This window comes from Schistocerca americana, chromosome 2 (genome assembly GCF_021461395.2).
Source record: "Schistocerca americana isolate TAMUIC-IGC-003095 chromosome 2, iqSchAmer2.1, whole genome shotgun sequence".
Classification (NCBI taxonomy): Eukaryota; Metazoa; Arthropoda; class Insecta; order Orthoptera; family Acrididae; genus Schistocerca; species Schistocerca americana.
The window spans coordinates 91,374,956-91,396,211 of record NC_060120.1 but is presented as its reverse complement, the minus strand read 5'-3'; the positions used below and the strand labels follow the sequence as shown (position 1 = coordinate 91,396,211).

Below are 21,256 nucleotides of genomic sequence, written 5' to 3'. Positions count from 1 at the left end.
CGTTCTGTGTCAGCACGCAGTTTTCGACAGTACTCTGTGTCCATAGCTGTTTTCATAGCTAGGCTGCTTCCAGCACGAAGCATCCGCCATACGAAAGTGGCTGTTTCGCGATTTTGATTACCTGATCCTTCGACATCACTTCATGTACGAATACTGGCAAGAATTCCCGCTACATTCGAAGGTGCTCCTTCCACTTCCAGCCTACTTGGTTGCTTCATTAGCCACGCAAACACTTCCTGAGGACCATACGTGTAATAACATCGCATCTTATCGGCTTAATTACATGATACCACTGAATTTAACAGCGCTACAGGCATCCGGTTCCATGGTGTAATGGTTAGCACTCTGGACTTTGAATCCAGCGATCCGAGTTCGAGTCTCGGTGGAACCTGCCGCTGTGTTTTGCGATCGTTTCTAGAAATGTGTACGAGCCGGTGGTTGGAATTGTATATGCAGAAATTTAACTAGGATCATGAAATGCAAAGTGTTAATAGCAGTCCACACGTGAGTGGGGAGCGCTCCAAATGCTTATGCTTTTGCTACTAGGATTAGTAACGAGACGTAAGGGGTTCAACTGCGAGAAGACGACCTCAGCTGTTCCTCCCCGCAGGAAAGACATCTCACCGTTTTGGGTGCTGCATGCGCATGCATTTACCAAACTTGCATGCGATGTACTAGTTCCTGGGGAACGAATAGAATCGTTGTACGTGCCAGTCTTTACGTATAGATATAAGTAAGCGGAGACGGCTTAATCCTGCCACGTAGATTGCTTTCCATAAGACGCACCTGAGAGTCTCATGGGCCGGTGGCCCGACATGCAGTTTGTCCTGCTGCATGGCTTACTTTCAGAGACTCGCAAGTTTATCGTAGTGCTGGGTTGTCACGAAAGTGAAATGTAGGGCCTGTCCGGGATTTGAACCCGGGATCTCCTGCACCCAAAGCAGGAATCATACCCCTAGACCAACAGGCCGCACAAGTAAGCAAGTCTGCACCCCTCCACCTACTGAGATCTTGCCGCACTTGCTAGTTGCAGCATCCTAGCTGGACCATATTCTCAAAGAGGTTTCTTAATCTGACACCTACAACATGCGCTGTGCTGAACACCAGTGTATGTGAATGCTGAAAAAGCTGCTTGAGTTGTGTGACAGTATTTCGACCGTGTGAAGTGCAAATGTTATCGTGACACGAACAATCCGCCCACTACGTAGCGTTCTGTGTCAGCACGCAGTTTTCGACAGTACTCTGTGTCCATAGCTGTTTTCATAGCTAGGCTGCTTCCAGCACGAAGCATCCGCCATACGAAAGTGGCTGTTTCGCGATTTTGATTACCTGATCCTTCGACATCACTTCATGTACGAATACTGGCAAGAATTCCCGCTACATTCGAAGGTGCTCCTTCCACTTCCAGCCTACTTGGTTGCTTCATTAGCCACGCAAACACTTCCTGAGGACCATACGTGTAATAACATCGCATTTATCGGCTTAATTACATGATACCACTGAATTTAAGAGCGCTACAGGCATCCGGTTCCATGGTGTAATGGTTACCACTCTGGACTTTGAATCCAGCGATCCGAGTTCGAGTCTCGGTGGAACCTGACGCTGTGTTTTGCGATCGTTTCTAGAAATGTGTACGAGCCGGTGGTTGGAATTGTATATGCAGAAATTTAACTAGGATCATGAAATGCAAAGTGTTAATAGCAGTCCACACGTGAGTGGGGAGCGCTCCAAATGCTTATGCTTTTGCTACTAGGATTAGTAACGAGACGTAAGGGGTTCAACTGCGAGAAGACGACCTCAGCTGTTCCTCCCCGCAGGAAAGACATCTCACCGTTTTGGGTGCTGCATGCGCATGCATTTACCAAACTTGCATGCGATGTACTAGTTCCTGGGGAACGAATAGAATCGTTGTACGTGCCAGTCTTTACGTATAGATATAAGTAAGCGGAGACGGCTTAATCCTGCCACGTAGATTGCTTTCCATAAGACGCACCTGAGAGTCTCATGGGCCGGTGGCCCGACATGCAGTTTGTCCTGCTGCATGGCTTACTTTTAGAGACTCGCAAGTTTATCGTAGTGCTGGGTTGTCGCGAAAGTGAAAAGTAGGGCCTGTCCGGGATTTGAACCCGGGACCTCCTGCACCCAAAGCAGGAATCATACCCCTAGACCAACAGGCCGCACAAGTAAGCAAGTCTGCACCCCTCCACCTACTGAGATCTTGCCGCACTTGCTAGTTGCAGCATCCTAGCTGGACCATATTCTCAAAGAGGTTTCTTAATCTGACACCTACAACATGCGCTGTGCTGAACACCAGTGTATGTGAATGCTGAAAGAGCTGCTTGAGTTGTGTGACAGTATTTCGACCGTGTGAAGTGCAAATGTTATCGTGACACGAACAATCCGCCCACTACGTAGCGTTCTGTGTCAGCACGCAGTTTTCGACAGTACTCTGTGTCCATAGCTGTTTTCATAGCTAGGCTGCTTCCAGCACGAAGCATCCGCCATACGAAAGTGGCTGTTTCGCCATTTTGATTACCTGATCCTTCGACATCACTTCATGTACGAATACTGGCAAGAATTCCCGCTACATTCGAAGGTGCTCCTTCCACTTCCAGCCTACTTGGTTGCTTCATTAGCCACGCAAACACTTCCTGAGGACCATACGTGTAATAACATCGCATCTTATCGGCTTAATTACATGATACCACTGAATTTAACAGCGCTACAGGCATCCGGTTCCATGGTGTAATGGTTAGCACTCTGGACTTTGAATCCAGCGATCCGAGTTCGAGTCTCGGTGGAACCTGCCGCTGTGTTTTGCGATCGTTTCTAGAAATGTGTACGAGCCGGTGGTTGGAATTGTATATGCAGAAATTTAACTAGGATCATGAAATGCAAAGTGTTAATAGCAGTCCACACGTGAGTGGGGAGCGCTCCAAATGCTTATGCTTTTGCTACTAGGATTAGTAACGAGACGTAAGGGGTTCAACTGCGAGAAGACGACCTCAGCTGTTCCTCCCCGCAGGAAAGACATCTCACCGTTTTGGGTGCTGCATGCGCATGCATTTACCAAACTTGCATGCGATGTACTAGTTCCTGGGGAACGAATAGAATCGTTGTACGTGCCAGTCTTTACGTATAGATATAAGTAAGCGGAGACGGCTTAATCCTGCCACGTAGATTGCTTTCCATAAGACGCACCTGAGAGTCTCATGGGCCGGTGGCCCGACATGCAGTTTGTCCTGCTGCATGGCTTACTTTCAGAGACTCGCAAGTTTATCGTAGTGCTGGGTTGTCACGAAAGTGAAATGTAGGGCCTGTCCGGGATTTGAACCCGGGATCTCCTGCACCCAAAGCAGGAATCATACCCCTAGACCAACAGGCCGCACAAGTAAGCAAGTCTGCACCCCTCCACCTACTGAGATCTTGCCGCACTTGCTAGTTGCAGCATCCTAGCTGGACCATATTCTCAAAGAGGTTTCTTAATCTGACACCTACAACATGCGCTGTGCTGAACACCAGTGTATGTGAATGCTGAAAAAGCTGCTTGAGTTGTGTGACAGTATTTCGACCGTGTGAAGTGCAAATGTTATCGTGACACGAACAATCCGCCCACTACGTAGCGTTCTGTGTCAGCACGCAGTTTTCGACAGTACTCTGTCTCCATAGCTGTTTTCATAGCTAGGCTGCTTCCAGCACGAAGCATCCGCCATACGAAAGTGGCTGTTTCGCGATTTTGATTACCTGATCCTTCGACATCACTTCATGTACGAATACTGGCAAGAATTCCCGCTACATTCGAAGGTGCTCCTTCCACTTCCAGCCTACTTGGTTGCTTCATTAGCCACGCAAACACTTCCTGAGGACCATACGTGTAATAACATCGCATCTTATCGGCTTAATTACGTGATACCACTGAATTTAAGAGCGCTACAGGCATCCGGTTCCATGGTGTAATGGTTACCACTCTGGACTTTGAATCCAGTGATCCGAGTTCGAGTCTCGGTGGAACCTGACGCTGTGTTTTGCGATCGTTTCTAGAAATGTGTACGAGCCGGTGGTTGGAATTGTATATGCAGAAATTTAACTAGGATCATGAAATGCAAAGTGTTAATAGCAGTCCACACGTGAGTGGGGAGCGCTCCAAATGCTTATGCTTTTGCTACTAGGATTAGTAACGAGACGTAAGGGGTTCAACTGCGAGAAGACGACCTCAGCTGTTCCTCCCCGCAGGAAAGACATCTCACCATTTTGGGTGCTGCATGCGCATGCATTTACCAAACTTGCATGCGATGTACTAGTTCCTGGGGAACGAATAGAATCGTTGTACGTGCCAGTCTTTACGTATAGATATAAGTAAGCGGAGACGGCTTAATCCTGCCACGTAGATTGCTTTCCATAAGACGCACCTGAGAGTCTCATGGGCCGGTGGCCCGACATGCAGTTTGTCCTGCTGCATGGCTTACTTTCAGAGACTCGCAAGTTTATCGTAGTGCTGGGTTGTCGCGAAAGTGAAAAGTAGGGCCTGTCCGGGATTTGAACCCGGGACCTCCTGCACCCAAAGCAGGAATCATACCCCTAGACCAACAGGCCGCACAAGTAAGCAAGTCTGCACCCCTCCACCTACTGAGATCTTGCCGCACTTGCTAGTTGCAGCATCCTAGCTGGACCATTTTCTCAAAGAGGTTTCTTAATCTGACACCTACAACATGCGCTGTGCTGAACACCAGTGTATGTGAATGCTGAAAGAGCTGCTTGAGTTGTGTGACAGTATTTCGACCGTGTGAAGTGCAAATGTTATCGTGACACGAACAATCCGCCCACTACGTAGCGTTCTGTGTCAGCACGCAGTTTTCGACAGTACTCTGTGTCCATAGCTGTTTTCATAGCTAGGCTGCTTCCAGCACGAAGCATCCGCCATACGAAAGTGGCTGTTTCGCGATTTTGATTTCCTGATCCTTCGACATCACTTCATGTACGAATACTGGCAAGAATTCCCGCTACATTCGAAGGTGCTCCTTCCACTTCCAGCCTACTTGGTTGCTTCATTAGCCACGCAAACACTTCCTGAGGACCATACGTGTAATAACATCGCATTTATCGGCTTAATTACATGATACCACTGAATTTAAGAGCGCTACAGGCATCCGGTTCCATGGTGTAATGGTTACCACTCTGGACTTTGAATCCAGCGATCCGAGTTCGAGTCTCGGTGGAACCTGACGCTGTGTTTTGCGATCGTTTCTAGAAATGTGTACGAGCCGGTGGTTGGAATTGTATATGCAGAAATTTAACTAGGATCATGAAATGCAAAGTGTTAATAGCAGTCCACACGTGAGTGGGGAGCGCTCCAAATGCTTATGCTTTTGCTACTAGGATTAGTAACGAGACGTAAGGGGTTCAACTGCGAGAAGACGACCTCAGCAGTTCCTCCCCGCAGGAAAGACATCTCACCGTTTTGGGTGCTGCATGCGCATGCATTTACCAAACTTGCATGCGATGTACTAGTTCCTGGGGAACGAATAGAATCGTTGTACGTGCCAGTCTTTACGTATAGATATAAGTAAGCGGAGACGGCTTAATCCTGCCACGTAGATTGCTTTCCATAAGACGCACCTGAGAGTCTCATGGGCCGGTGGCCCGACATGCAGTTTGTCCTGCTGCATGGCTTACTTTTAGAGACTCGCAAGTTTATCGTAGTGCTGGGTTGTCGCGAAAGTGAAAAGTAGGGCCTGTCCGGGATTTGAACCCGGGACCTCCTGCACCCAAAGCAGGAATCATACCCCTAGACCAACAGGCCGCACAAGTAAGCAAGTCTGCACCCCTAAACCTACTGAGATCTTGCCGCACTTGTTAGTTGCAGCATCCTAGCTGGACCATATTCTCAAAGAGGTTTCTTAATCTGACACCTACAACATGCGCTGTGCTGAACACCAGTGTATGTGAATGCTGAAAGAGCTGCTTCAGTTGTGTGACAGTATTTCGACCGTGTGAAGTGCAAATGTTATCGTGACACGAACAATCCGCCCACTACGTAGCGTTCTGTGTCAGCACGCAGTTTTCGACAGTACTCTGTGTCCATAGCTGTTTTCATAGCTAGGCTGCTTCCAGCACGAAGCATCCGCCATACGAAAGTGGCTGTTTCGCGATTTTGATTACCTGATCCTTCGACATCACTTCATGTACGAATACTGGCAAGAATTCCCGCTACATTCGAAGGTGCTCCTTCCACTTCCAGCCTACTTGGTTGCTTCATTAGCCACGCAAACACTTCCTGAGGACCATACGTGTAATAACATCGCATCTTATCGGCTTAATTACATGATACCACTGAATTTAACAGCGCTACAGGCATCCGGTTCCATGGTGTAATGGTTAGCACTCTGGACTTTGAATCCAGCGATCCGAGTTCGAGTCTCGGTGGAACCTGACGCTGTGTTTTGCGATCGTTTCTAGAAATGTGTACGAGCCGGTGGTTGGAAGTGTATATGCAGAAATTTAACTAGGATCATGAAATGCAAAGTGTTAATAGCAGTCCACACGTGAGTGGGGAGCGCTCCAAATGCTTATGCTTTTGCTACTAGGATTAGTAACGAGACGTAAGGGGTTCAACTGCGAGAAGACGACCTCAGCTGTTCCTCCCCGCAGGAAAGACATCTCACCGTTTTGGGTGCTGCATGCGCATGCATTTACCAAACTTGCATGCGATGTACTAGTTCCTGGGGAACGAATAGAATCGTTGTACGTGCCAGTCTTTACGTATAGATATAAGTAAGTGGAGACGGCTTAATCCTGCCACGTAGATTGCTTTCCATAAGACGCACCTGAGAGTCTCATGGGCCGGTGGCCCGACATGCAGTTTGTCCTGCTGCATGGCTTACTTTCAGAGACTCGCAAGTTTATCGTAGTGCTGGGTTGTCGCGAAAGTGAAAAGTAGGGCCTGTCCGGGATTTGAACCCGGGACCTCCTGCTCCCAAAGCAGGAATCATACCCCTAGACCAACAGGCCGCACAAGTAAGCAAGTCTGCACCCCTCCACCTACTGAGATCTTGCCGCACTTGCTAGTTGCAGCATCCTAGCTGGACCATATTCTCAAAGAGGTTTCTTAATCTGACACCTACAACATGCGCTGTGCTGAACACCAGTGTATGTGAATGCTGAAAGAGCTGCTTGAGTTGTGTGACAGTATTTCGACCGTGTGAAGTGCAAATGTTATCGTGACACGAACAATCCGCCCACTACGTAGCGTTCTGTGTCAGCACGCAGTTTTCGACAGTACTCTGTGTCCATAGCTGTTTTCATAGCTAGGCTGCTTCCAGCACGAAGCATCCGCCATACGAAAGTGGCTGTTTCGCGATTTTGATTACCTGATCCTTCGACATCACTTCATGTACGAATACTGGCAAGAATTCCCGCTACATTCGAAGGTGCTCCTTCCACTTCCAGCCTACTTGGTTGCTTCATTAGCCACGCAAACACTTCCTGAGGACCATACGTGTAATAACATCGCATCTTATCGGCTTAATTACATGATACCACTGAATTTAACAGCGCTACAGGCATCCGGTTCCATGGTGTAATGGTTAGCACTCTGGACTTTGAATCCAGCGATCCGAGTTCGAGTCTCGGTGGAACCTGCCGCTGTGTTTTGCGATCGTTTCTAGAAATGTGTACGAGCCGGTGGTTGGAATTGTATATGCAGAAATTTAACTAGGATCATGAAATGCAAAGTGTTAATAGCAGTCCACACGTGAGTGGGGAGCGCTCCAAATGCTTATGCTTTTGCTACTAGGATTAGTAACGAGACGTAAGGGGTTCAACTGCGAGAAGACGACCTCAGCTGTTCCTCCCCGCAGGAAAGACATCTCACCGTTTTGGGTGCTGCATGCGCATGCATTTACCAAACTTGCATGCGATGTACTAGTTCCTGGGGAACGAATAGAATCGTTGTACGTGCCAGTCTTTACGTATAGATATAAGTAAGCGGAGACGGCTTAATCCTGCCACGTAGATTGCTTTCCATAAGACGCACCTGAGAGTCTCATGGGCCGGTGGCCCGACATGCAGTTTGTCCTGCTGCATGGCTTACTTTCAGAGACTCGCAAGTTTATCGTAGTGCTGGGTTGTCACGAAAGTGAAATGTAGGGCCTGTCCGGGATTTGAACCCGGGATCTCCTGCACCCAAAGCAGGAATCATACCCCTAGACCAACAGGCCGCACAAGTAAGCAAGTCTGCACCCCTCCACCTACTGAGATCTTGCCGCACTTGCTAGTTGCAGCATCCTAGCTGGACCATATTCTCAAAGAGGTTTCTTAATCTGACACCTACAACATGAGCTGTGCTGAACACCAGTGTATGTGAATGCTGAAAAAGCTGCTTGAGTTGTGTGACAGTATTTCGACCGTGTGAAGTGCAAATGTTATCGTGACACGAACAATCCGCCCACTACGTAGCGTTCTGTGTCAGCACGCAGTTTTCGACAGTACTCTGTGTCCATAGCTGTTTTCATAGCTAGGCTGCTTCCAGCACGAAGCATCCGCCATACGATAGTGGCTGTTTCGCGATTTTGATTACCTGATCCTTCGACATCACTTCATGTACGAATACTGGCAAGAATTCCCGCTACATTCGAAGGTGCTCCTTCCACTTCCAGCCTACTTGGTTGCTTCATTAGCCACGCAAACACTTCCTGAGGACCATACGTGTAATAACATCGCATCTTATCGGCTTAATTACATGATACCACTGAATTTAAGAGCGCTACAGGCATCCGGTTCCATGGTGTAATGGTTAGCACTCTGGACTTTGAATCCAGCGATCCGAGTTCGAGTCTCGGTGGAACCTGCCGCTGTGTTTTGCGATCGTTTCTAGAAACGTGTACGAGCCGGTGGTTGGAATTGTATATGCAGAAATTTAACTAGGATCATGAAATGCAAAGTGTTAATAGCAGTCCACACGTGAGTGGGGAGCGCTCCAAATGCTTATGCTTTTGCTACTAGGATTAGTAACGAGACGTAAGGGGTTCAACTGCGAGAAGACGACCTCAGCTGTTCCTCCCCGCAGGAAAGACATCTCACCGTTTTGGGTGCTGCATGCGCATGCATTTACCAAACTTGCATGCGATGTACTAGTTCCTGGGGAACGAATAGAATCGTTGTACGTGCCAGTCTTTACGTATAGTTATAAGTAAGCGGAGACGGCTTAATCCTGCCACGTAGATTGCTTTCCATAAGACGCACCTGAGAGTCTCATGGGCCGGTGGCCCGACATGCAGTTTGTCCTGCTGCATGGCTTACTTTCAGAGACTCGCAAGTTTATCGTAGTGCTGGGTTGTCGCGAAAGTGAAAAGTAGGGCCTGTCCGGGATTTGAACCCGGGACCTACTGCACCCAAAGCAGGAATCATACCCCTAGACCAACAGGCCGCACAAGTAAGCAAGTCTGCACCCCCCCACCTACTGAGATCTTGCCGCACTTGCTAGTTGCAGCATCCTAGCTGGACCATTTTCTCAAAGAGGTTTCTTAATCTGACACCTACAACATGCGCTGTGCTGAACACCAGTGTATGTGAATGCTGAAAGAGCTGCTTGAGTTGTGTGACAGTATTTCGACCGTGTGAAGTGCAAATGTTATCGTGACACGAACAATCCACCCACTACGTAGCGTTCTGTGTCAGCACGCAGTTTTCGACAGTACTCTGTGTCCATAGCGGTTTTCATAGCTAGGCTGCTTCCAGCACGAAGCATCCGCCATACGAAAGTGGCTGTTTCGCGATTTTGATTACCTGATCCTTCGACATCACTTCATGTACGAATACTGGCAAGAATTCCCGCTACATTCGAAGGTGCTCCTTCCACTTCCAGCCTACTTGGTTGCTTCATTAGCCACGCAAACACTTCCTGAGGACCATACGTGTAATAACATCGCATCTTATCGGCTTAATTACATGATACCACTGAATTTAAGAGCGCTACAGGCATCCGGTTCCATGGTGTAATAGTTAGCACTCTGGACTTTGAATCCAGCGATCCGAGTTCGAGTCTCGGTGGAACCTGCCGCTGTGTTTTGCGATCGTTTCTAGAAATGTGTACGAGCCGGTGGTTGGAATTGTATATACAGAAATTTAACTAGGATCATGAAATGCAAAGTGTTAATAGCAGTCCACACGTGAGTGGGGAGCGCTCCAAATGCTTATCCTTTTGCTACTAGGATTAATAACGAGACGTAAGGGGTTCAACTGCGAGAAGACGACCTCAGCTGTTCCTCCCCGCAGGAAAGACATCTCACCGTTTTGGGTGCTGCATGCGCATGCATCTACCAAATTTGCATGCGATGTACTAGTTCCTGGGGAACGAATAGAATCGTTGTACGTGCCAGTCTTTACGTATAGATATAAGTAAGCGGAGACGGCTTAATCCTGCCACGTAGATTGCTTTCCATAAGACGCACCTGAGAGTCTCATGGGCCGGTGGCCCGACATGCAGTTTGTATTGCTGCATGGCTTACTTTCAGAGACTCGCAAGTTTATCGTAGTGCTGGGTTGCCGCGAAAGTGAAAAGTAGGGCCTGTCCGGGATTTGAACCCAGGACCTCCTGCACCCAAAGCAGGAATCATACCCCTAGACCAACAGGCCGCACAAGTAAGCAAGTCTGCACCCCTCCACCTACTGAGATCTTGCCGCACTTGCTAGTTGCAGCATCCTAGCTGGACCATTTTCTCAAAGAGGTTTCTTAATCTGACACCTACAAAATGCGCTGTGCTGAACACCAGTGTATGTGAATGCTGAAAGAGCTGCTTGAGTTGTGTGACAGTATTTCGACCGTGTGAAGTGCAAATGTTATCGTGACACGAACAATCCGCCCACTACGTAGCGTTCTGTGTCAGCACGCAGTTTTCGACAGTACTCTGTGTCCATAGCTGTTTTCATAGCTAGGCTGCTTCCAGCACGAAGCATCCGCCATACGAAAGTGGCTGTTTCGCCATTTTGATTACCTGATCCTTCGACATCACTTCATGTACGAATACTGGCAAGAATTCCCGCTACATTCGAAGGTGCTCCTTCCACTTCCAGCCTACTTGGTTGCTTCATTAGCCACACAAACACTTCCTGAGGACCATACGTGTAATAACATCGCATCTTATCGGCTTAATTACATGATACCACTGAATTTAAGAGCGCTACGGGCATCCGGTTCCATGGTGTAATGGTTAGCACTCTGGACTTTGAATCCAGCGATCCGAGTTCGAGTCTCGGTGGAACCTGACGCTGTGTTTTGCGATCGTTTCTAGAAATGTGTACGAGCCGGTGGTTGGAATTGTATATGCAGAAATTTAACTAGGATCATGAAATGCAAAGTGTTAATAGCAGTTCACACGTGAGTGGGGAGCGATCCAAATGCTTATCCTTTTGCTACTAGGATTAATAACGAGACGTAAGGGGTTCAACTGCGAGAAGACGACCTCAGCTGTTCCTCCCCACAGGAAAGACATCTCACCGTTTTGGGTGCTGCATGCGCATGCATTTACCAAACTTGCATGCGATGTACTAGTTCCTGGGGAACGAATAGAATCGTTGTACGTGCCAGTCTTTACGTATAGATATAAGTAAGCGGAGACGGCTTAATCCTGCCACGTAGATTGCTTTCCATAAGACGCACCTGAGAGTCTCATGGGCCGGTGGCCCGACATGCAGTTTGTCCTGCTGCATGGCTTACTTTCAGAGACTCGCAAGTTTATCGTAGTGCTGGGTTGTCGCGAAAGTGAAAAGTAGGGCCTGTCCGGGATTTGAACCCGGGACCTCCTGCACCCAAAGCAGGAATCATACCCCTAGACCAACAGGCCGCACAAGTAAGCAAGTCTGCACCCCTCCACCTACTGAGATCTTGCCGCACTTGCTAGTTGCAGCATCCTAGCTGGACCATATTCTCAAAGAGGTTTCTTAATCTGACACCTACAACATGCGCTGTGCTGAACACCAGTGTATGTGAATGCTGAAAGAGCTGCTTGAGTTGTGTGACAGTATTTCGACCGTGTGAAGTGCAAATGTTATCGTGACACGAACAATCCACCCACTACGTAGCGTTCTGTGTCAGCACGCAGTTTTCGACAGTCCTCTGTGTCCATAGCTGTTTTCATAGCTAGGCTGCTTCCGGCACGAAGCATCCGCCATACGAAAGTGGCTGTTTCGCGATTTTGATTACCTGATCCTTCGACATCACTTCATGTACGAATACTGGCAAGAATTCCCGCTACATTCGAAGGTGCTCCTTCCTCTTCCAGCCTACTTGGTTGCTTCATTAGCCACGCAAACACTTCCTGAGGACCATACGTGTAATAACATCGCATCTTATCGGCTTAATGACATGATACCACTGAATTTAAGAGCGCTACGGGCATCCGGTTCCATGGTGTAATGGTTAGCACTCTGGACTTTGAATCCAGCGATCCGAGTTCGAGTCTCGGTGGAACCTGCCGCTGTGTTTTGCGATCGTTTCTAGAAATGTGTACGAGCCGGTGGTTGGAATTGTATATGCAGAAATTTAACTAGGATCATGAAATGCAAAGTGTTAATAGCAGTCCACACGTGAGTGGGGAGCGCTCCAAATGCTTATCCTTTTGCTACTAGGATTAATAACGAGACGTAAGGGGTTCAACTGCGAGAAGACGACCTCAGCTGTTCCTCCCCGCAGGAAAGACATCTCACCGTTTTGGGTGCTGCATGCGCATGCATCTACCAAACTTGCATGCGATGTACTAGTTCCTGGGGAACGAATAGAATCGTTGTACGTGCCAGTCTTTACGTATAGATATAAGTAAGCGGAGACGGCTTAATCCTGCCACGTAGATTGCTTTCCATAAGACGCACCTGAGAGTCTCATGGGCCGGTGGCCCGACATGCAGTTTGTCCTGCTGCATGGCTTACTTTCAGAGACTCGCAAGTTTATCGTAGTGCTGGGTTGTCGCGAAAGTGAAAAGTAGGGCCTGTCCGGGATTTGAACCCAGGACCTCGTGCACCCAAAGCAGGAATCATACCCCTAGACCAACAGGCCGCACAAGTAAGCAAGTCTGCACCCCTCCACCTACTGAGATCTTGCCGCACTTGCTAGTTGCAGCATCCTAGCTGGACCATTTTCTCAAAGAGGTTTCTTAATCTGACACCTACAACATGCGCTGTGCTGAACACCAGTGTATGTGAATGCTGAAAGAGCTGCTTGAGTTGTGTGACAGTATTTCGACCGTGTGAAGTGCAAATGTTATCGTGACACGAACAATCCGCCCACTACGTAGCGTTCTGTGTCAGCACGCAGTTTTCGACAGTACTCTGTGTCCATAGCTGTTTTCATAGCTAGGCTGCTTCCAGCACGAAGCATCCGCCATACGAAAGTGGCTGTTTCGCCATTTTGATTACCTGATCCTTCGACATCACTTCATGTACGAATACTGGCAAGAATTCCCGCTACATTCGAAGGTGCTCCTTCCACTTCCAGCCTACTTGGTTGCTTCATTAGCCACGCAAACACTTCCTGAAGACCATACGTGTAATAACATCGCATCTTATCGGCTTAATTACATGATACCACTGAATTTAAGAGCGCTACAGGCATCCGGTTTCATGGTGTAATGGTTAGCACTCTGGACTTTGAATCCAGCGATCCGAGTTCGAGTCTCGGTGGAACCTGACGCTGTGTTTTGCGATCGTTTCTAGAAATGTGTACGACCGGTGGTTGGAATTGTATATGCAGAAATTTAACTAGGATCATGAAATGCAAAGTGTTAATAGCAGTTCACACGTGAGTGGGGAGCGATCCAAATGCTTATCCTTTTGCTACTAGGATTAATAACGTGACGTAAGGGGTTCAACTGCGAGAAGACGACCTCAGCTGTTCCTCCCCGCAGGAAAGACATCTCACCGTTTTGGGTGCTGCATGCGCATGCATTTACCAAACTTGCATGCGATGTACTAGTTCCTGGGGAACGAATAGAATCGTTGTACGTGCCAGTCTTTACGTATAGATATAAGTAAGCGGAGACGGCTTAATCCTGCCACGTAGATTGCTTTCCATAAGACGCACCTGAGAGTCTCGTGGGCCGGTGGCCCGACATGCAGTTTGTCCTGCTGCATGGCTTACTTTCAGAGACTCGCAAGTTTATCGTAGTGCTGGGTTGTCGCGAAAGTGAAAAGTAGGGCCTGTCCGGGATTTGAACCCGGGACCTCCTGCACCCAAAGCAGGAATCATACCCCTAGACCAACAGGCCGCACAAGTAAGCAAGTCTGCACCCCTCCACCTACTGAGATCTTGCCGCACTTGCTAGTTGCAGCATCCTAGCTGGACCATATTCTCAAAGAGGTTTCTTAATCTGACACCTACAACATGCGCTGTGCTGAACACCAGTGTATGTGAATGCTGAAAGAGCTGCTTGAGTTGTGTGACAGTATTTCGACCGTGTGAAGTGCAAATGTTATCGTGACACTAACAATCCGCCCACTATGTAGCGTTCTGTGTCAGCACGCAGTTTTCGACAGTCCTCTGTGTCCATAGCTGTTTTCATAGCTAGGCTGCTTCCGGCACGAAGCATCCGCCATACGAAAGTGGCTGTTTCGCGATTTTGATTACCTGATCCTTCGACATCACTTCATGTACGAATACTGTCAAGAATTCCCGCTACATTCGAAGGTGCTCCTTCCACTTCCAGCCTACTTGGTTGCTTCATTAGCCACGCAAACACTTCCTGAGGACCATACGTGTAATAACATCGCTTCTTATCGGCTTAATTAAATGATACCACTGAATTTAAGAGCGCTTCAGGCATCCGGTTCCATGGTGTAATGGTTAGCACTCTGGACTTTGAATCCAGCGGTCCGAGTTCGAGTCTCGGTGGAACCTGACGCTGTGTTTTGCGATCGTTTCTAGAAATGTGTACGAGCCGGTGGTAGGAATTGTATATGCAGAAATTTAACTAGGATCATGAAATGCAAAGTGTTAATAGCAGTCCACACGTGAGTGGGGAGCGCTCCAAATACATATGCTTTTGATACTAGGATTAATAACGAGACGTAAGGGGTTCAACTGCGAGAGGACGACCTCAGCTGTTCCTCCCCGCAGGAAAGACATCTCACCGTTTTGGGTGCTGCATGCGCATGCATTTACCAAACTTGCATGCGATGTACTAGTTTTTGGGGAACGAATAGAATCGTTGTACGTGCCAGTCTTTACGTATAGATATAAGTAAGCGGAGACGGCTTAATCCTGCCACGTAGATTGCTTTCCATAAGACGCACCTGAGAGTCTCATGGGTCGGTGGCCCGACATGCAGTTTGTCCTGCTGCATGGCTTACTTTCAGAGACTCGCAAGTTTATCGTAGTGCTGGGTTGTCGCGAAAGTGAAAAGTAGGGCCTGTCCGGGATTTGAACCCGGGACCTCCTGCACCCAAAGCAGGAATCATACCCCTAGACCAACAGGCCGCACAAGTAAGCAAGTCTGCACCCCTCCACCTACTGAGATCTTGCCGCACTTGCTAGTTGCAGCATCCTAGCTGGACCATTTTCTCAAAGAGGTTTCTTAATCTGACACCTACAACATGCGCTGTGCTGAACACCAGTGTATGTGAATGCTGAAAGAGCTGCTTGAGTTGTGTGACAGTATTTCGACCGTGTGAAGTGCAAATGTTATCGTGACACGAACAATCCGCCCACTACGTAGCGTTCTGTGTCAGCACGCAGTTTTCGACAGTCCTCTGTGTCCATAGCTGTTTTCATAGCTAGGCTGCTTCCGGCACGAAGCATCCGCCATACGAAAGTGGCTGTTTCGCGATTTTGATTACCTGATCCTTCGACATCACTTCATGTACGAATACTGGCAAGAATTCCCGCTACATTCGAAGGTGCTCCTTCCTCTTCCAGCCTACTTGGTTGCTTCATTAGCCACGCAAACACTTCCTGAGGACCATACGTGTAATAACATCGCATCTTATCGGCTTAATTACATGATACCACTGAATTTAAGAGCGCTACGGGCATCCGGTTCCATGGTGTAATGGTTAGCACTCTGGACTTTGAATCCAGCGATCCGAGTTCGAGTCTCGGTGGAACCTGCCGCTGTGTTTTGCGATCGTTTCTAGAAATGTGTACGAGCCGGTGGTTGGAATTGTATATGCAGAAATTTAACTAGGGTCATGAAATGCAAAGTGTTAATAGCAGTCCACACGTGAGTGGGGAGCGCTCCAAATGCTTATCCTTTTGCTACTAGGATTAATAACGAGACGTAAGGGGTTCAACTGCGAGAAGACGACCTCAGCTGTTCCTCCCCGCAGGAAAGACATCTCACCGTTTTGGGTGCTGCATGCGCATGCATTTACCAAACTTGCATGCGATGTACTAGTTCCTGGGGAACGAATAGAATCGTTGTACGTGCCAGTCTTTACGTATAGATATAAGTAAGCGGAGACGGCTTAATCCTGCCACGTAGATTGCTTTCCATAAGACGCACCTGAGAGTCTCATGGCCGGTGGCCCGACATGCAGTTTGTCCTGCTGCATGGCTTACTTTCAGAGACTCGCAAGTTTATCGTAGTGCTGGGTTGTCGCGAAAGTGAAAAGTAGGGCCTGTCCGGGATTTGAACCCGGGACCTCCTGCACCCAAAGCAGGAATCATACCCCTAGACCAACAGGCCGCACAAGTAAGCAAGTCTGCACCCCTCCACCTACTGAGATCTTGCCGCACTTGCTAGTTGCAGCATCCTAGCTGGACCATATTCTCAAAGAGGTTTCTTAATCTGACACCTACAACATGCGCTGTGCTGAACACCAGTGTATGTGAATGCTGAAAGAGCTGCTTGAGTTGTGTGACAGTATTTCGACCGTGTGTAGTGCAAATGTTATCGTGACACGAACAATCCGCCCACTACGTAGCGTTCTGTGTCAGCACGCAGTTTTCGACAGTACTCTGTGTCCATAGCTGTTTTCATAGCTAGGCTGCTTCCAGCACGAAGCATCCGCCATACGAAAGTGGCTGTTTCGCGATTTTGATTACCTGATCCTTCGACATCACTTCATGTACGAATACTGGCAAGAATTCCCGCTACATTCGAAGGTGCTCCTTCCTCTTCCAGCCTACTTGGTTGCTTCATTAGCCACGCAAACACTTCCTGAGGACCATACGTGTAATAACATCGCATCTTATCGGCTTAATTACATGATACCACTGAATTTAAGAGCGCTACGGGCATCCGGTTCCATGGTGTAATGGTTAGCACTCTGGACTTTGAATCCAGCGATCCGAGTTCGAGTCTCGGTGGAACCTGCCGCTGTGTTTTGCGATCGTTTCTAGAAATGTGTACGAGCCGGTGGTTGGAATTGTATATGCAGAAATTTAACTAGGGTCATGAAATGCAAAGTGTTAATAGCAGTCCACACGTGAGTGGGGAGCGCTCCAAATGCTTATCCTTTTGCTACTAGGATTAATAACGAGACGTAAGGGGTTCAACTGCGAGAAGACGACCTCAGCTGTTCCTCCCCGCAGGAAAGACATCTCACCGTTTTGGGTGCTGCATGCGCATGCATTTACCAAACTTGCATGCGATGTACTAGTTCCTGGGGAACGAATAGAATCGTTGTACGTGCCAGTCTTTACGTATAGATATAAGTAAGCGGAGACGGCTTAATCCTGCCACGTAGATTGCTTTCCATAAGACGCACCTGAGAGTCTCATGGCCGGTGGCCCGACATGCAGTTTGTCCTGCTGCATGGCTTACTTTCAGAGACTCGCAAGTTTATCGTAGTGCTGGGTTGTCGCGAAAGTGAAAAGTAGGGCCTGTCCGGGATTTGAACCCGGGACCTCCTGCACCCAAAGCAGGAATCATACCCCTAGACCAACAGGCCGCACAAGTAAGCAAGTCTGCACCCCTCCACCTACTGAGATCTTGCCGCACTTGCTAGTTGCAGCATCCTAGCTGGACCATATTCTCAAAGAGGTTTCTTAATCTGACACCTACAACATGCGCTGTGCTGAACACCAGTGTATGTGAATGCTGAAAGAGCTGCTTGAGTTGTGTGACAGTATTTCGACCGTGTGTAGTGCAAATGTTATCGTGACACGAACAATCCGCCCACTACGTAGCGTTCTGTGTCAGCACGCAGTTTTCGACAGTACTCTGTGTCCATAGCTGTTTTCATAGCTAGGCTGCTTCCAGCACGAAGCATCCGCCATACGAAAGTGGCTGTTTCGCGATTTTGATTACCTGATCCTTCGACATCACTTCATGTACGAATACTGGCAAGAATTCCCGCTACATTCGAAGGTGCTCCTTCCACTTCCAGCCTACTTGGTTGCTTCATTAGCCACGCAAACACTTCCTGAGGACCATACGTGTAATAACATCGCATCTTATCGGCTTCATTACATGATACCACTGAATTTAAGAGCGCTACAGGCATCCGGTTCCATGGTGTAATGGTTAGCACTCTGGACTTTGAATCCAGCGATCCGAGTTCGAGTCTCGGTGGAACCTGACGCTGTGTTTTGCGATCGTTTCTAGAAATGTGTAAGAGCCGGTGGTTGGAATTGTATATGCAGAAATTTAACTAGGATCATGAAATGCAAAGTGTTAATAGCAGTTCACACGTGAGTGGGGAGCGCTCCAAATGCTTATGCTTTTGCTACTAGGATTAATATCGAGACGTAAGGGGTTCAACTGCGAGAAGACGACCTCAGCTGTTCCTCCACGCAGGAAAGACATCTCACCGTTTTGGGTGCTGCATGCGCATGCATTTACCAAACTTGCATGCGATGTACTAGTTCCTGGGGAACGAATAGAATCGTTGTACGTGCCAGTCTTTACGTATAGATATAAGTAAGCGGAGACGGCTTAATCCTGCCACGTAGATTGCTTTCCATAAGACGCACCTGAGAGTCTCATGGGCCGGTGGCCCGACATGCAGTTTGTCCTGCTGCATGGCTTACTTTCAGAGACTCGCAAGTTTATCGTAGTGCTGGGTTGTCGCGAAAGTGAAAAGTAGGGCCTGTCCGGGATTTGAACCCGGGACCTCCTGCACCCAAAGCAGGAATCATACCCCTAGACCAACAGGCCGCACAAGTAAGCAACTCTGCACCCCTCCACCTACTGAGATCTTGCCGCACTTGCTAGTTGCAGCATCCTAGCTGGACCATATTCTCAAAGAGGTTTCTTAATCTGACACCTACAACATGCGCTGTGCTGAACACCAGTGTATGTGAATGCTGAAAGAGCTGCTTGAGTTGTGTGACAGTATTTCGACCGTGTGAAGTGCAAATGTTATCGTGACACGAACAATCCGCCCACTACGTAGCGTTCTGTGTCAGCACGCAGTTTTCGACAGTACTCTGTGTCCATAGCTGTTTTCATAGCTAGGCTGCTTCCAGCACGAAGCATCCGCCATACGAAAGTGGCTGTTTCGCCATTTTGATTACCTGATCCTTCGACATCACTTCATGTACGAATACTGGCAAGAATTCCCGCTACATTCGAAGGTGCTCCTTCCACTTCCAGCCTACTTGGTTGCTTCATTAGCCACGCAAACACTTCCTGAGGACCATACGTGTAATAACATCGCATCTTATCGGCTTAATTACATGATACCACTGAATTTAAGAGCGCTACAGGCATCCGGTTCCATGGTGTAATGGTTAGCACTCTGGACTTTGAATCCAGCGATCCGAGTTCGAGTCTCGGTGGAACCTGACGCTGTGTTTTGCGATCGTTTCTAGAAATGTGTACGAGCCGGTGGTTGGAATTGTATATGCAGAAATTTAACTAGGATCATGAAATGCAAAGTGTTAATAGCAGTTCACACGTGAGTGGGGAGAGCTCCAAATGCTTATCCTTTTGCTACTAGGATTAATAACGAGACGTAAGGGGTTCAACTGCGAGAAGACGACCTCAGCTGTTCCTCCCCGCAGGAAAGACATCTCACCGTTTTGGGTGCTGCATGCGCATGCATTTACCAAACTTGCATGCGATGTACTAGTTCCTGGGGAACGAATAGAATCGTTGTACGTGCCAGTCTTTACGTATAGATATAAGTAAGCGGAGACGGCTTAATCCTGCCACGTAGATTGCTTTCCATAAGACGCACCTGAGAGTCTCATGGGCCGGTGGCCCGACATGCAGTTTGTCCTGCTGCATGGCTTACTTTCAGAGACTCGCAAGTTTATCGTAGTGCTGGGTTGTCGCGAAAGTGAAAAGTAGGGCCTGTCCGGGATTTGAACCCGGGATCTCCTGCACCCAAAGCAGGAATCATACCCCTAGACCAACTTTTTTTTTTTTTTTTCTTTTTTTTTTTGCCTTGCGCTCTCCATAATTGCCGTCGTTGGCGAGCTTCTGTGGCTGTACAATTAGTTGATGTAGCTCCCCCGATGACAATGAACGTGGGTGTTCCCCCGTTGATCCAGATATTCCTGCGTAAGAGCAAGTAGTTCCTCCGGATGGTCCAATACGTGGAAACATACATGCGAAATGAAAAATGAATAAATTCCTCCAAAGTAATGCAACGGAATGTATTGGTATGCAGCGAACAGCACACATACGGGGTAAAAAAAAGGGAAAAGAGAAAAAAGAAAAAACATCCCTAGAAAAACTAGTAAAAACAAGAACCTTAACTTCAAATTTAAAGTAATTCGACCCATGCGTCATGGAAAGCCGTACCTGGAATGCACCACATCAACCAACTTGAAACTGAAAACGCCGATTGACCACCTCGGTCATTTCCACACAGCAGTAAAAAAAAAGCAAATTTAAAGACACAACGAGAGCACATAAAAAAAGGAACAATTGGTAAAAGTATGCCCCATGTGAGGCTCGAACTCACAACCCCGGCATTGCTCACGGCTACTGCCTTATAAGGACCGTGCGCCAACCAATTGCGCCACTTTGTTTTTTTTTTTTTTTTTTTTTTTTTTTTTTTTTTTTTTTTAAATGAAACCCGTAACCTTCTATGAAAATAAATTGGAATGGTGAAAAAGACAACGAAAAGACTTCGCCCTTGGGCATAGGAGAAGTGCTGCTCGAAGAATAAACGTAACATAAACACAGCTTCGTATCTCACTCAATGAAAGTTCCTGTAGCCAGTGTCCAGCGAGTCAGTGAAAGCCGCAGTGTGAGGGGGAGTCCGGACGCGACACAGAAGCAGTGGGGCCTCTTCGCGGCACCACTGGTGTCCCGCGGCCCGGCCTCACCCCTTCACACTCAGTTGACCTATCCGATACCCATGCGATGAAACGCTA

The 21,256-nt window shown here is 48.0% G+C and overlaps 33 non-coding genes across 33 annotated transcripts; 17 read left to right on the top strand and 16 right to left on the bottom strand.

The window, feature by feature from the left end:
• Positions 1 to 319: 319 nt before the first annotated feature.
• Positions 320 to 391, top strand: Trnaq-uug. The gene has a single exon. It is a non-coding gene; the product is annotated as a tRNA-Gln (tRNA).
• A 507-nt stretch (positions 392 to 898) lies between these two features.
• Positions 899 to 970, bottom strand: Trnap-ugg. The gene has a single exon. It is a non-coding gene; the product is annotated as a tRNA-Pro (tRNA).
• Positions 971 to 1,526: 556 nt separating this feature from the next.
• Trnaq-uug lies at positions 1,527 to 1,598 on the top strand. Its single transcript has one exon. It is a non-coding gene; the product is annotated as a tRNA-Gln (tRNA).
• A 507-nt stretch (positions 1,599 to 2,105) lies between these two features.
• On the bottom strand, positions 2,106 to 2,177 carry Trnap-ugg. Its single transcript has one exon. It is a non-coding gene; the product is annotated as a tRNA-Pro (tRNA).
• A 557-nt stretch (positions 2,178 to 2,734) lies between these two features.
• On the top strand, positions 2,735 to 2,806 carry Trnaq-uug. The gene has a single exon. It is a non-coding gene; the product is annotated as a tRNA-Gln (tRNA).
• A 507-nt stretch (positions 2,807 to 3,313) lies between these two features.
• Positions 3,314 to 3,385, bottom strand: Trnap-ugg. Its single transcript has one exon. It is a non-coding gene; the product is annotated as a tRNA-Pro (tRNA).
• Positions 3,386 to 3,942: 557 nt separating this feature from the next.
• Positions 3,943 to 4,014, top strand: Trnaq-uug. Its single transcript has one exon. It is a non-coding gene; the product is annotated as a tRNA-Gln (tRNA).
• A 507-nt stretch (positions 4,015 to 4,521) lies between these two features.
• Trnap-ugg lies at positions 4,522 to 4,593 on the bottom strand. Its single transcript has one exon. It is a non-coding gene; the product is annotated as a tRNA-Pro (tRNA).
• A 556-nt stretch (positions 4,594 to 5,149) lies between these two features.
• Trnaq-uug lies at positions 5,150 to 5,221 on the top strand. The gene has a single exon. It is a non-coding gene; the product is annotated as a tRNA-Gln (tRNA).
• Positions 5,222 to 5,728: 507 nt separating this feature from the next.
• Positions 5,729 to 5,800, bottom strand: Trnap-ugg. The gene has a single exon. It is a non-coding gene; the product is annotated as a tRNA-Pro (tRNA).
• A 557-nt stretch (positions 5,801 to 6,357) lies between these two features.
• Positions 6,358 to 6,429, top strand: Trnaq-uug. The gene has a single exon. It is a non-coding gene; the product is annotated as a tRNA-Gln (tRNA).
• Positions 6,430 to 6,936: 507 nt separating this feature from the next.
• Positions 6,937 to 7,008, bottom strand: Trnap-ugg. Its single transcript has one exon. It is a non-coding gene; the product is annotated as a tRNA-Pro (tRNA).
• A 557-nt stretch (positions 7,009 to 7,565) lies between these two features.
• Positions 7,566 to 7,637, top strand: Trnaq-uug. The gene has a single exon. It is a non-coding gene; the product is annotated as a tRNA-Gln (tRNA).
• Positions 7,638 to 8,144: 507 nt separating this feature from the next.
• Positions 8,145 to 8,216, bottom strand: Trnap-ugg. Its single transcript has one exon. It is a non-coding gene; the product is annotated as a tRNA-Pro (tRNA).
• A 557-nt stretch (positions 8,217 to 8,773) lies between these two features.
• On the top strand, positions 8,774 to 8,845 carry Trnaq-uug. The gene has a single exon. It is a non-coding gene; the product is annotated as a tRNA-Gln (tRNA).
• Positions 8,846 to 9,352: 507 nt separating this feature from the next.
• Positions 9,353 to 9,424, bottom strand: Trnap-ugg. The gene has a single exon. It is a non-coding gene; the product is annotated as a tRNA-Pro (tRNA).
• Positions 9,425 to 9,981: 557 nt separating this feature from the next.
• Trnaq-uug lies at positions 9,982 to 10,053 on the top strand. Its single transcript has one exon. It is a non-coding gene; the product is annotated as a tRNA-Gln (tRNA).
• Positions 10,054 to 10,560: 507 nt separating this feature from the next.
• On the bottom strand, positions 10,561 to 10,632 carry Trnap-ugg. The gene has a single exon. It is a non-coding gene; the product is annotated as a tRNA-Pro (tRNA).
• Positions 10,633 to 11,189: 557 nt separating this feature from the next.
• Positions 11,190 to 11,261, top strand: Trnaq-uug. The gene has a single exon. It is a non-coding gene; the product is annotated as a tRNA-Gln (tRNA).
• Positions 11,262 to 11,768: 507 nt separating this feature from the next.
• On the bottom strand, positions 11,769 to 11,840 carry Trnap-ugg. Its single transcript has one exon. It is a non-coding gene; the product is annotated as a tRNA-Pro (tRNA).
• A 557-nt stretch (positions 11,841 to 12,397) lies between these two features.
• Positions 12,398 to 12,469, top strand: Trnaq-uug. Its single transcript has one exon. It is a non-coding gene; the product is annotated as a tRNA-Gln (tRNA).
• Positions 12,470 to 12,976: 507 nt separating this feature from the next.
• On the bottom strand, positions 12,977 to 13,048 carry Trnap-ugg. Its single transcript has one exon. It is a non-coding gene; the product is annotated as a tRNA-Pro (tRNA).
• A 557-nt stretch (positions 13,049 to 13,605) lies between these two features.
• Positions 13,606 to 13,677, top strand: Trnaq-uug. Its single transcript has one exon. It is a non-coding gene; the product is annotated as a tRNA-Gln (tRNA).
• Positions 13,678 to 14,183: 506 nt separating this feature from the next.
• Trnap-ugg lies at positions 14,184 to 14,255 on the bottom strand. The gene has a single exon. It is a non-coding gene; the product is annotated as a tRNA-Pro (tRNA).
• Positions 14,256 to 14,812: 557 nt separating this feature from the next.
• Trnaq-uug lies at positions 14,813 to 14,884 on the top strand. The gene has a single exon. It is a non-coding gene; the product is annotated as a tRNA-Gln (tRNA).
• A 507-nt stretch (positions 14,885 to 15,391) lies between these two features.
• Trnap-ugg lies at positions 15,392 to 15,463 on the bottom strand. Its single transcript has one exon. It is a non-coding gene; the product is annotated as a tRNA-Pro (tRNA).
• Positions 15,464 to 16,020: 557 nt separating this feature from the next.
• Trnaq-uug lies at positions 16,021 to 16,092 on the top strand. The gene has a single exon. It is a non-coding gene; the product is annotated as a tRNA-Gln (tRNA).
• A 506-nt stretch (positions 16,093 to 16,598) lies between these two features.
• Positions 16,599 to 16,670, bottom strand: Trnap-ugg. Its single transcript has one exon. It is a non-coding gene; the product is annotated as a tRNA-Pro (tRNA).
• A 557-nt stretch (positions 16,671 to 17,227) lies between these two features.
• Positions 17,228 to 17,299, top strand: Trnaq-uug. Its single transcript has one exon. It is a non-coding gene; the product is annotated as a tRNA-Gln (tRNA).
• Positions 17,300 to 17,805: 506 nt separating this feature from the next.
• On the bottom strand, positions 17,806 to 17,877 carry Trnap-ugg. Its single transcript has one exon. It is a non-coding gene; the product is annotated as a tRNA-Pro (tRNA).
• A 557-nt stretch (positions 17,878 to 18,434) lies between these two features.
• Positions 18,435 to 18,506, top strand: Trnaq-uug. Its single transcript has one exon. It is a non-coding gene; the product is annotated as a tRNA-Gln (tRNA).
• Positions 18,507 to 19,013: 507 nt separating this feature from the next.
• Trnap-ugg lies at positions 19,014 to 19,085 on the bottom strand. Its single transcript has one exon. It is a non-coding gene; the product is annotated as a tRNA-Pro (tRNA).
• Positions 19,086 to 19,642: 557 nt separating this feature from the next.
• Trnaq-uug lies at positions 19,643 to 19,714 on the top strand. The gene has a single exon. It is a non-coding gene; the product is annotated as a tRNA-Gln (tRNA).
• Positions 19,715 to 21,256: the final 1,542 nt, after the last annotated feature.